The 13,649-nt window shown below is 38.5% G+C and overlaps 1 protein-coding gene across 2 annotated transcripts in view; it reads right to left on the bottom strand.

The window, feature by feature from the left end:
- Nucleotides 1-13,649, bottom strand: part of Nme7 (NME/NM23 family member 7) — a 145,240-nt gene that overhangs the window by 82,217 nt on the left and 49,374 nt on the right. The window lies entirely within an intron of this gene.

Here is a 13,649-nt window from a genome sequence, read left to right as displayed (position 1 = left end):
GAAAACACCAACACACATCTACCATCACAATATGCCAGGGATCAAATCAAATCTCACAGTCATTACCCTAAATATTAATGGCCTTAATTCGCCCATAAAGAGACACAATCTAACAGGATGGATGAGAAAATTAGACCCCTCAATCTATTGCCTTCAAAAAACCCACCTCACCACTAAAGACAGACACCTCCTCAGGGTGAAAGGGTGGAAAACAATATTCCAAGCAAATGGGAATAAGAAACAAGTAGGTGTAGCTATATTAATATCAGATAAAATAGACTTCAAACCAAAAATAATCAAAAAAGACAAAGAAGACTACTTCCTACTTATCAAGGGAATGATCCATGAAGAGGATATTACAATCATAAATCTGTATGCACCAAACACAGGGACACCACAGTTCATAAAACAAAACCTACGTGACAATAAAACAGAAATAACCACCAACACCATCATAGCTAGGGACTTCAGTACACCATTATTAGTAATACACAGATCATCCAAACAGAAACACAACAGGGAAGTAAGAGAGCTCAACAAAACCATAGATCACTTAGACCTAACGGACATCTACAGAACTTTCCTTCCCAAATCCACAGACTACACATTCTCCTTAGCAGCCCACAGAACATTCTCTAAAATAGACCATATACTGGTCACAAAGATTGCCTCCACATATTTAGGAAAACTGATATAATTCCCTGCACAATATCAGATCACAATGCTATATTGCTCGAAATCAACAACAAAAGACCCACCAAGAATTCCAACGGCACCTGGATACTGAACAGCACACTCTTAAACAATAAATGGATAGAGGACGAAATAAAAAATGAAATTGCAAAATTCCTGGAATTGAATGACAATGAGAATACATCATACCAAAACTTATGGGATGAGACTTCCGGTTAAGATGGCGGCGTAGGTACTATGCCAAAGAAGCCTAGGGAGGGAAAAGACCAAAAAAACCTCAGCAAAATACACACTTTCACTAAAAAGTGAGGTGTATAGGAAATTGAAGCGGCAGCGGAGAAGTAGAAGAGATCCAAGGCATCCAGAGCCTGCACAGGCAGGCAAAAGTGGCCCCGGCAGCTCCACCAACCGCGGTGGTGGCAGCGCAACAGAAAGCAGCCAGGCTCAGCTCCAGCCGCAGGAAAAGCCAGGTGTGGTTCAACATATGGAAATCTGTCAATGTAATACACCACATAAACAAGGCTAAACATAAAAACTGCATGATCATTTCAATAGATGCAGAAGAGGCCTTTGACAAGATACAACATCACTTCATGATCAAAACATTGGAGAGAATTTGCATGGATGGTAAATATCTTAACATAATAAAGGCAATATACTAAGCTCTGAAGGCCCAAATAATACTTAATGGGGAGAGACTGGAGGAATTCCCATTAAGATCACGAACAAGACAGGGTTGTCCTCTCTCACCTCTGCTTTTCAGTACTGGAAGTCCTAGCTCAAGCAATAAGACAGGAGAAGGAAATAAAAGGGATACAATTTGGAAAGGATGAAGTTAAGTTAGCTCTATTTCTGATGACATGATTGTATATGTAAGAGACCCGAAAGACTCCATCCCAAAACTCCTTAAGGTGATTAACTCCTATAGCAAAGTAACAGGATACAAAATCAACGCACAAAAAAAAAAGTGGCATTTCTATATGCAAATGGCAAAGATACAGAGAAAGAAATAAGGGACATAGTCCCATTTTCAATAGCAACAACAACAACAAAATACCTTGGAATAATGCTAAGGAAGTAGAAGATCTATACAACAAAAACATTAAAACACTCAAAAATGAAATTGAGGAGGACTTGAGAAAATGGAAAGACCCCCCCATGCTCCTGGATAGGCAGAATTAACATTGTGAAGATGACAATCCTACCAAAGGCAATATATAGATTTAATACAATTCCAATTAAAATCCCTACAGTGTTCTTCACAGAGATAGAAAAAATGATCTCTACTTTCATATGGAAAGGCAGAAGGCCTCGCATATCCAAACATATCCTCAGCAAAAGAAACACCTCTGGTGGCATCACCATACCTGATCTAAAGCTATAGTACAAAGCCATAGTAATAAAAACAGCATGGTACTGGCATAAAAACAGGAGTATGGACCAATGGAATAGACTTGAGGACCCAGACTTTGGGTCAAGCAACTATAGCTACTTGATAGTTGACAAAGGCCCAAACAATATAGGCTGGAAAAAAGACAGCATCTTCAACAAATGGTGCTGGACAAACTGGATAACCACATGCAGGAAACTAAAACTTGATCCACACATTTCACCATGCACTACACTCAAATCCAAATGGATCAAAGACCTCAATATAAGACCAGAAACTCGAATACTACTGGAAGAAGATTTAGGAAGTACTTTCCATGACATAGGAATGGAAAAAGACTTCCTGAACAAAACCCCAGTAGTTCATGATCTAAAACAGTCACTCAACCAATGGGATCACATGAAGCTGAAGAGTTTCTTTACAGACAAGCATACAATAAGCAAAGCCAATAGATTACCCACAGAATGGGAGAAAACATTTGCAGGTTATCCAAATGATAGAGGTCTAATCTCTAGAATCTACAAAGAACTAAAAAATCTAAACAGTAAGAAGTCAAACACCCCACTCACAAAATGGGGCAAAGAGCTGAACAGGCAGTTCACAGAGGAAGAAGCACAAATGGCAAACACACACTTAAGAAAATGTTCACCATCCCTAATCATCAGAGAAATGCAAATTAAAACAACTATGAGATTCTACCTTATGCCAATAAGGATAGCAAACATCAATCCAGATGTCCATCACTAGAAGAATGGATAACTAAGATGTGGTATATCTACACAATGGAATTCTACACAGCAGTAAGAAAAAATGACACGAAGAAATTTGAGGAAAAATGGTTGAACCTGGAACAGATAATTCTCAGTGAACTTAGCCAATCACAGAAAAGAAATCTCCGCCTAGTCTCACTCATCTACAGCACCTAACCTGATTCTACCCAAGATACCTTACATATCCAGCAAGCATCTTGTGGACTAGACACTAGGATGGATGGGGAGGGAGGGAAGGGCATCAAAGGGGTGGGAATCATTAATCTAGACCCAAACGGCAATGGTACCATAAAATTCTACTTCCTAAAAGGCAGACTAAATAGCTGAAGCTTCACCAGGCCCTTATAGGAAACACCTGAACCACAAGACACTAGAGAGGGTAGGATCAAATCTAATCTAAATCTTCTACATCTTCCCTCCTTCCCCCTCCCTCCCTCCCTCCTTCCCTCCCTCCTTCCCTCCCTCCCTCTCTCTCTCCTCTCTAACTCTTGTATATGAGGTATCTTTTACCTCATTTTCTTAGTGGGTACTGACCTGTAACTCCCAGTACCAGCATGGGGCTACCATCCACAATGAGCTTTTGATCAGAAACCTACAAGGTTTCCTAAAAGAATGACAGATTTCTGACAGAGTACTTGATGACCCACCAAAAGTTAGTGGTAAGACCCTATTGCTGAAGACACCATATGCAGCTGACATGTAAAATGGAATGGCATGGCTGGAAGCCAGGAGAGAGTCAGTCCCCAGACAGTCAGTGTGTCTAGTGCCAGAAGGTGCTACATGGGCGATTGGGAGAAATGACCAATATCTGTCCAAGCAACTCATGGTCTAACCTACTTAGCAACAAATAACCTGTTATGATGCCCACACAAGTGCAATAGTGGCACACAGCCATGGTGGAGAACCAACTGCTCTTGATTTGGCTAACTGATCCCCTCAGTGGTACGAGACCCATAGCTGGAGCTGGGAAACAAGTCAGAACCATATCCATACATAAGCTTACTCTCCAATATCAAGCTACCATCAATCATGGGCTACAAGAGGGCCTACACCTATTAAACTCTCTATAAAAAAGTAAGGGTTATATGATGAAGAATGGAATTTCAAAGGGGAAAGTGCGGGGGGGGGGTGTATTACCATGGGATTTTTTTTTTTTATAATTATGGAAAATGTTAATAAAAATTGTGAAAAGAAAAAAAAATAAAGTAAGGGTTATCTCATTTGCCCTGGTGCTAACTTACTCTCCGTTGGAGAATCTGCTTCTCTTTTTCAGATAGATGCAGATCCTAAGGAGAGAGCCACCCCATCATACCTCAAAAGGACCCCAGCTGAAACTAAGAAAAAATGGCAAAACAAGCAAGGGTGCTGTTTTCCTGATGAACCAGATACCAGCACAAGAGGGAAGGAGACCAACACAGAGAAAAATCAACTCCCACTAAATCAGAGAGCCCGAGCCTCAGAGGCCCCCAATACCTTATCACTGAAGCAGACCTAAAATGAGCACAACATGGCTCAGGGAAATTTTGCAGAAGAGGGGGCAGAAAGAATGTCAGAGCTACATGTTGGGTCATGATATGCACAGACATTTATCGTACCAATAACTGTGGGCTAACTCCACAATGCACGACCCATCTACCTCAACGAGGGGCCAATGGGAAGGGGGTAGGTCACAGATGAGCCTACTAATGGTACCAAACTGCCTGTATTTGCTGAATAGAAAATGAAAGAAAGGAAGGAAGGAAGGAAGGGAGGAAGGGAGGAAGGGAGGAAGGGAGGAAGGGAGGAAGGAAGGAAGGAAAAAGAGAAAGAAAGAAAGAAAGAAAGAAAGAAAGAAAGAAAGAAAGAGGAAAGAAAATGTCTTATATTTGCTGCAAAGTCTTTGAGATATGTTTTCTTTCAGCCTACAGCATATCTAGCTATACTCAGTGTTAGTTAATGAACTTTAAATTAACATAATCCTTTGACAGACAAGCACATGAAAATGCAAAAGGAATAGCACTCTGTCATGAGAGTTCTGTATATAAACTGGTATCGGGGCTGGAGAGATGGCTTAGCAGTTAAGCACTTGCCTGTGAAGTCTAAGAACTCCAGTTCAAAGCTCAACTCCCCAGCACCCACATTAGCCAGATGCACAAGGGGGCACATGCCTCTGGAGTTCGTTTGCAGTGGCTGGAGGCCCTGGCGCACCCATTCTCTCTCTCCTTTGCCTCTTTCTCTGTCTGTCTGTTGCTCTCAAACAGCTAATAAAAATAAAAATAAATAAATAAAAATAAATAAAAATAAAAAACTGGTATCAATCCTCTTCCTTTTATAAGTCCCTATGCATATGTAAAGCCTAACCATTAACCAGATTAATATTGCCAAGGCATGTAACTCACATTGTTTTAGAGCCTCATTCACTGAATGGTGATTGATGAACCTTAAAATACAAAGAAGTGAAAATTAATAATTTTTATTTCTTTTACAAATGATTGCTGAAAGAATAATTTGAACTTATATATTCAAAATATTAAAAACTCTAAGAGTAAAATAAATTTAAATAAATGTTTTCGGGAGATTATTGATAACTGTTCGGATCTCCATGTTTGTTATAGGTCTATTTAAGTGATTAATCTCATTTTGATTTAATTTAGGTAGGTCATATAAATCAAGGAAATCATCCATTTCTTTCAGATTTTCATACTTTGTGGAGTATATGCTTTTATAGTATGTCCCTATGATTTTTTGAATTTCTCTGGAATCTGTTGTGATGTTACCTTGTTCATCTCTGATTTTATTAATTTGTGTCTCTGCTCTCTTTCTTTTGGTCAGATTTGCTAAGGGTTTATCAATCTTGTTTATCCTTTCAAAGAACCAACTCTTTGTTTCATTAATTCTTTGGATTGTTCTTTTTGTTTCTATTTCATTAATTTCTGCCCTAATCTTTATTATTTCTTCCCGTCTACTTATTTTTGGTTTGCCTTGTTCTTCTTTATCCAAGGCTTTAAGGCAAAACATTAGGTCGTTTACTTGCGACCTTTCTAATTTCTTAATATAGGCACTTAAGGCTATAAATTTACCTCTTAGAACTGCCTTCATTGTGTCCCAGAGATTTTGGTATGTTGTGTTCTCATTATCATTTGACTCTATAAATTTTTTGATTTCCTTTTTGATTTCTTCATTGACCCATTCATCATTTAGTAGTGTATTGTTTAGTTTCCATGATTTTGTGTATGCTCTATAGCCTTTCTTGCTACTGATTTGTAGTTTAATTCCATTGTGGTCAGATAGAATGCAAGGATTTCAATTTTCCTGAATTTGTTAAGATTTGCTTTGTGTCCTAATATATGGTCTATTTTAGAGAATGTTCCATGTGCTGCTGAAAAGAATGTATATTCTGCAGCCTTTGGATGAAATGTCCTGTATATATCTGTTAGGTCCATTCCTTCTATGACCTCATTTAGTCCAGATGCCTCTCTGTTTATTCTTTCCCTGGATGACCTGTCAATTGATGAGAGTGGGGTGTTAAAGTCACCCACCACCACTGTGTTTGGTGTTATCTGTGACCTTAGTTCTAATAGCGTTTGTTTGACGAATCTGGGAGCCCCCATGTTAGGTGCATATATGTTTAGGATTGTAATGTCCTCCTGTTGGAGTGTGCCCTTAATCAATATAAAGTGACCTTCCTTATCTCTCTTGACTAACGTCGGACTAAAGTCTACCCTGTCTGATATTAGGATAGCAACCCCTGCTTGTTTTCTAGGCCCATTTGCTTGAAACACCGTCTTCCAACCTTTCACCCTAAGATAATGTCTATCCTTTGTAGAAAGGTGAGTTTCTTGGAGACAACAAATTGCAGGATCCTGCTTTTTAACCCAGTCTGCAAATCTATGTCTTTTCGTTGGGGCATTGAGACCGTTGATATTAAGAGATATTATTGAAAGGTGTGTATTTATGTTTGCCATTTGTGTGTGTGTGTGTGTGTGTGTTACTTGTTCTACCTGTGCTCTCTTCTGTTAACTGGTATTTGAGTATAGCTTTTTTTTTCTAGGTTCCTTATATGTGTGCTTTTCCTTTTGTTCAGCATGGAGGATTCTATCAAGTATTTTCTGTAGAGCTGGTTTTGTCTTCAAATACTCCTTTAACCTGCTTTTGTCATGGAATGTCTTTATTTCTCCATCTATTTGAATGGATAACTTTGCAGGATAAAGTAACCTTGATTGACAGTTGTTATCTTTCAGAACTTGGAATATATCACTCCAAGCCCTTCTGGCTTTAAAAGTTTGTGTTGAATAATCTGCTGTAATCCTGATGGGCTTGCTTTTGTAGGTAACTTGATTTTTCTCTCTAACTGCTTTCAATATTTTTTCTTTGGTGTGTGTGTTTGGAAGTTTGATTATAATATGGCGGGGAGAGGTTCTTTCTGGGTTTTGTCTGGCTGGGGTTCTAAAGGCTTCCTGTATCTGCATTGGCACCTCTTTCCCAATTTGGGGGAAATTTTCTTCTATGATTTTGTTGAAGACGCCTACTATGCCTCTGGAGTGGAGTTCTTCTCCTTCTACTATGCCCTGAATTCTTATATTGGATCTTTTCATAGTGTCCCGAATATCTTGAAATTCCCACTCATACTTTTCTATAAGTTTGTCTTTCTCTTTGTTGGACTGCATTAGGTCTGCCACCTGGTCTTCTAGCTTAGATATTCTGTCCTCTCCCTCATCCATCCTACTGGTGAGATTTTCTACAGAGTTTTTTATTTCATTAACTGTGTTCTTCATTGCTAGTAATTCTGACTGGTTTTTCTCTATTATTTCTATTTCCCTATTTATGTCTTGTATTGCCTTCTTTATTTCATTAAATTGGTGTCCTGCCTCTTCTTTGATTCCTTTGATTTCCTCTTTGATTTCTTCTTTGATTGTTTTCATGTGTTCTTTGACCTCTTTGAACATATTTATAATTATTCTTTTGAACTCTTTCTCAGGTATTTCCTCTAACTCTTTCTCACTGGAGGACATTTCTGATGCATTAATACTTTTAGGTGGATTTATATCGTCTTGCTTTTTAGTGTTTCTTGTGTTATAATGTATATATTTTTGCATCTTGGATTAAGTTAATGCTTGGATTTTCTAGCTAGCTGTGTATTCTTAGCTGTATCAATTGATTTGATGTAATATATTTTCAGGGTAGGACCTTAAGGTGTTAGGTGTGGCTCTTAAGACTCTCCGAGTATCTACAAAGATGTTCTTAGGGGTTGAGTTTCCCTGCTATAGGAGTATTCAAGCAGGCTGAGTGGAATAAAAAACAGGTAGATTCTAAAATTTAACTAAACACTGTACACATTCAATCAAAAACAGCCCCGAGTATGTATGCAAGAGTAGTTATTATAATGACCAGATCCTCTATCAACAAAGAGGTTTAGATTTCTGGTCTGTTGAGGGATCCAAGTCAGCTTGTGACCAAGTGAGACCCTTCCCTGGTGCAATCCCAGTTACCTTGGGTGATTTTGGTCTCAGTCAAGTTGCTGCCTGGGTCGTCAGGCTGCTGTTCTGATTTCTAGAGCTGGGCACTTGCTTTTCCTACGGGGCAAACTGAGCCGCTGCTGCTGCCTCTGCTGCTGCTGTAGCTGCCACTGCTGCTGAAGCTGCTGCTGCTGCTGTGTCCACTGCCGCTGCTCCCCCTGAAGCTGCTGTTGTGGGATCTGCCGCTGCTGCCACTCCTGGGTCTGCTGCTTCTGGGGCCACTGGTACCGGTGCTGAAGCCGCTGATGTTGCTCCTGAACTCTGCTCCTGCTTGGGTCCCGTTGTCAGCCCAAGTTGGCGTGGCCGGGTCCCGGGCCGCTGCTCTGTTCGCTGGAGGTGGGCTCAGGTGGTGGGGGAGGGGAGGGAGCTGCGGCTGCTCTGGTTCTCTCGCTGTTCCACGTGTTCTTCTACCTCGCGGTCTGCTCCTCTGCTGCTCGCTGCCGCTCTCCCCTCACGTTTCCCGAGTTGCAGAGAGCGCGGTGTGAGGGGAAAATCCCGCACCTGGCTTTTCCTGCGGCTCGAGCTGAGTCTGGCAGTTTTCTGCTGCGCCGCGGCCGCGGTGGTTGGCCAAGCTGCCAGAGCCGCTTTTCCCGCCTGTGCAGGCTCTGGATGCTCTATAACTCTTCTACTTCTCCGCTGCTGCTTCAATTTCCTATACACCTCACTTTTTAGTAAAAGTGTGTATTTTGCTGAGTTTTTTTGGTCTTTTTCCCCCCTGGGCTGCTTTGGCGTGGTACCTACGCCGCCATCTTAACCGGAAGTCCTTAAAATGGTATTTTTACATATAGCACTTATAAAGTTATTAAAGTTTAAAATTACATGATGACTTTAAAATGTATGTAGCAATCCCTTCCCTTGATGTTGTTACCTTTCTATCACTAATTATTTCCATGAAACTGGACTTCATTGCATTCTTACTTAACAGACACGCCTAACTATAAATCGAACTTTCCTTTTCATTAAGAAACTACTGTACAGATGTAGAAGGTGTCCTACAGAAGCCACTTAGGTAAAACAGTGTGTTCTGGATGCCAAACTGTCTATCATGTAGGAATTTATCACAAGCATAAAACCAGACAAAAGGTTTTATAACTCCTCTGAGTTACTGGAATAAGTGAAAACCAAACTGGCCTCTTCTCTAACTGTCCCCATAGTTGTTGTTAACCTATTTCAGAAAATAAACTAGTGATCTTCTACTGGGTATTAAATTTCATAAGGTTTGCCTCTGATTAAGGCAAAGTACCAGAAGAAATGAAGGTGTTCCTCTCCCTCAAATTTTCTGATGTTAGAGAGCCAGAGCCTCAGAGGTCCCCAACACCTCAGCACTGAAGCAGACCCAAAATGAACCCAACATGGCTCAGGGAAATTTTGTGTAAGAGGGGGCGGAAAGAATGTCAGAGTCACATGTTGGGTCATGATTTGCAGAGACATTTAGCATACCAATAACTGGGAACTAACTCCACAATTCACGACCCATTTACATCAACAAGGAGGGTCTAATGGGAGGGGGTAGATCATAGATGAGCCTAAACAATGGTACCAAACTGCCTGTATTTGATGAAAAAAAAAACTAATAAATCAAATTAAAAAAAAAAAAATTCTGATGTTTCTCAAGCAGAGTATCCATCAGGAAAGCTCAAAGAGACTTTTAACATTGTATATTCCTGGGGCAGGGAGGGTATTACCATGGGATATTTTTTATAATCATGGAAAATGTTAATAAAAATTGAGAAAAAAATTGAAAAACTGTATATTCCTGAGTTTTCAGGTTATGCCCACGGTGGAACAGACATGTTCAACAGGCGCCTCAGGCAGTTCTAGTGTGCACACTAGTTTGAAGCACACTGTCTGTCACAGTAGTGGTTCAGTAGTGCCATGTCCTAATCATACCTAAGATGCTTTATTCCATTCTAAGAAGTTGCTACACATGTGACCCTTGGTATTCAGATGTCCTTACAATCCCCTCTCATATAGACTCAAGACTTTTGGATGTATGACTTTCTTTAGTAATTGTGGCATTATAGCATGTTACAATCAGAGGCTTGTTTGGAAAGCTCCTCTTAGAAGCCAGCAGCCGCAATGTCAAGAAGCTCACTGATAAATAAATGATGAGATGATGTGGAAAAGGTAGACAGAGAAGAAACAATATAGCACAGCTCCCACATGGTTGAATGAAGACACACAAATGACTCCTGGTATACTGCAGAAGTATCAGCTGGCATATCAGCTGGCAAAACACAGAATTATGAACAACAGTAAATCATCTTTAAGAAACAAGCTCCTAGAATTATTTGTTCTAGAGCAATAGATAACTAAAACACAACTGTCTGTATTTAGTCAAAGGTTGCACTTTATGATATGGTAACTAAATGACTACTGTTGTGCTAACATTTTATTGAAGACTTACAATATAACTTGTGATAAGTACATTTAAGGTATTGACTTACATGTGAAGCAAGTTAATTATACAGATAGAAGTAATGGGCTTTAAGGAGATGAGGAAGCATGTCAAGGTCACACAATTAGTGGCAAAGCACCATAGTCACTATAAACAGAACAGGATTTTCACTAAGCTCTTTCTCATTATGTTATCTATATCATTAAGTTCCTTCTAATCAGACAGGCTCAAGGGGATCCTAACGTTCCTGATACAGGCATTCTGTTGCTAGGTGCTGGTTCTTTGGCTGCTGCCTAGCAACAGATTTCTCTTTATTCTAGTCAGGTATGAAGAGTACACGCTGACTTCAAAAGATAAGACACAGTTACTTTCCATTGCTCTATCTTTAACAGAGAAATGATAATTATAAAGGCACACGATTAAGCATGGAATGGATCTATTCAATTATGTTTTAATACAGTAACAATCAATCAAGCAATAATTCACATCAATCCCACCTCCTCTAAAAATCAAATTTCAGGCAAGACCAAGATTATACATTAAGAATGACTTCTTGATTCTTGGTGTTTGGGATGCTAAAGGATATTACCAGAGCTGAACGCATAGAACATATACATTCTATATAATGTAAACTATACATCAGTAAAGAGGATTTTAAAACAAGGTTAAAAATGAGAGTTAACATGCATTGGAAAACTGGAGATTTAAGTGACCATTTAAAGCATTATAATTTATGAATAAGTTTAAATTTCATTAATAAAATTGAGAGTTAAGTTTAACATGATAAAATTTAGGAATAGCTGATTAAAAATATATAACATGGCAAAGACTGTCAAAGATTAGACAGTTGACATTTGACAATTACATACTGCTACTAGTGTGGCAGTTAAAGTATACATGAATGGTTATGGTTGGACTCCAGTAAAACTTTATTTGCAAAACCAGGCAACTGGCCTAATTTGGCTACAATATTGTTTGCTGCCTTCTGTTTTATGGCTTTGAAAACAGCATGTCAACAAAGGGAAAGGAGAACAACAAAAAAAAAGAAAAAAAAAAAAACTCATCCGATGGAGAGCCAGAAAGGAAGAACAACCATGAAGCAAGATAGAAATAAATTAAACAGATCAGTGATCACAATAAGCAGAACTTAATTATTGCTATGACTTCCTGTATAAGTATTATCAACCATGTGATGTCAGAGCTTTTGCACTGGTTGAGATATTACACCGCAGGGAAAAAAAATGAAGATAAGAAAAATCAGAGTTTGAGATGGATAAATCCACCTATTTGCCCAGAAGAACAGAGGAACTGATAGACAAGGTTTTTAATTTGTCTGCTACCTAGCAGAGTAGTAAGTTCTCCTAAATGTTTATTACTCATCATTCATGGTAGTTCTCTATTCTTTTGGTCCTAAGGTTCTATAAGATATTAAAGTTCTTCCTAAATAATTGAAGAAGTAATAATTATACAACAAGATGTTAAGGTTCATATTCTTTCCACCAACAATTGTACTTCTAGGAAAGTAGCCACAGGAAATGATTAGAAATATCATAAAATATTTATGTAAAAACATTCTTCAGTTTTACTTTTAATATAAAAAACTAGAAACAACTTAACTATTCAACTATTATACGGTACTCATTTGATTCATTCGCATTAATGTTAATATTCATGAAGTCTTACAGGTGATTAAAATTCTCAGAACAATTAAATTAAGACAACAGACTTTATCAATAGATTTACATTTAACAACAGAATATCTCAGTTATGCTACAGCAACACTATGTATCAAAGTAGATGAACATACATATATAGATTCAGCAGAAAACGATTTGAAGGCAATTCATCAAAATATTATCAACAACTAATCTCTGACATTAGAAAACAGTTTTTTTTTTTTTTTTTTTTTGTTGTTTTTCATACAGGGAGCTGCTATATAGTCCAGTTTGGCCTCAAACTCACTAAGTAGTTCAGGAGGGCCTTGACATTATTATGCTCCAGCCTCAGCATTTCAAGTGCTTGGACTATTGGTATACACGACCATGTCCCCAGGTATCTATATTTATATGCATACATGCATATGTATTCATATATTCCAGTTTTTCTTTTCTATTATTTTGATGCTTAATAAACATAAAATTTAAAACTCCACTCAATTCTGTACATTTTCAGTATACTGCAGTTTCCAAGAGTGATCTTTATTTATTTATTTATTTTTTATTTTTTTGGCTTTTCGAGGTAAGGTCTCACTCTAGTCCAGGCTGACCTGAAATTCACTATGTAGTCTCAGGGTAGCCTTGAACTCATGTTGATCCTCTTACTTCTGCCTCCCAAATGTTGGGAGTAAAGGTGTGCACCACCATGCTCAGCTTCAAGAGTGATCTTTTTCATTGTACCACAAAAAAAAGTGAGATAGCTGACAGAAATACATATAACAGATAAAGTAAACAGATGAAGGGGACTGGAAACATGGCTTAGTGGTTAAGACGTGTGCCTGCAAAGGTTTGATTTCCCAAGAACCACATAATCCAGATGCACAATGTATCACCTGCATCCAGAGTTCATTTGCAATGGCTGAAGGCCCTAGCATCTCTCAAATAAACAAAAATGAGAAGAAAAAAGAAAGCAGATGAAGAAAAAGAAAAGAAAAATGGCAAATTCTCAGATCAATGCACATAGAGATGTATATTCACACATGTATATAAAGACATATGTAAATGTAGATACTTATTTCAGCCAAAGAAATTCTTTATATACAGCAGACAAAAAGAAATTTTCCAGCTTTCTCATGATGGGTATAAACATTGTTTTAAGAACTACATAGGAGTGCTATCTAAGTGAATTAAGTAAATCTCAATTTATATGATTCAAAAGACTTAAGAAAGATTAAAAGTCAAGGAATC

Source organism: Jaculus jaculus, chromosome 1 (assembly GCF_020740685.1).
Source record: "Jaculus jaculus isolate mJacJac1 chromosome 1, mJacJac1.mat.Y.cur, whole genome shotgun sequence".
Lineage (NCBI taxonomy): Eukaryota > Metazoa > Chordata > Mammalia > Rodentia > Dipodidae > Jaculus > Jaculus jaculus.
The sequence above is the reverse complement of the archived record's forward strand: the minus strand, read 5'-3'. Positions and strand labels throughout refer to the sequence as shown.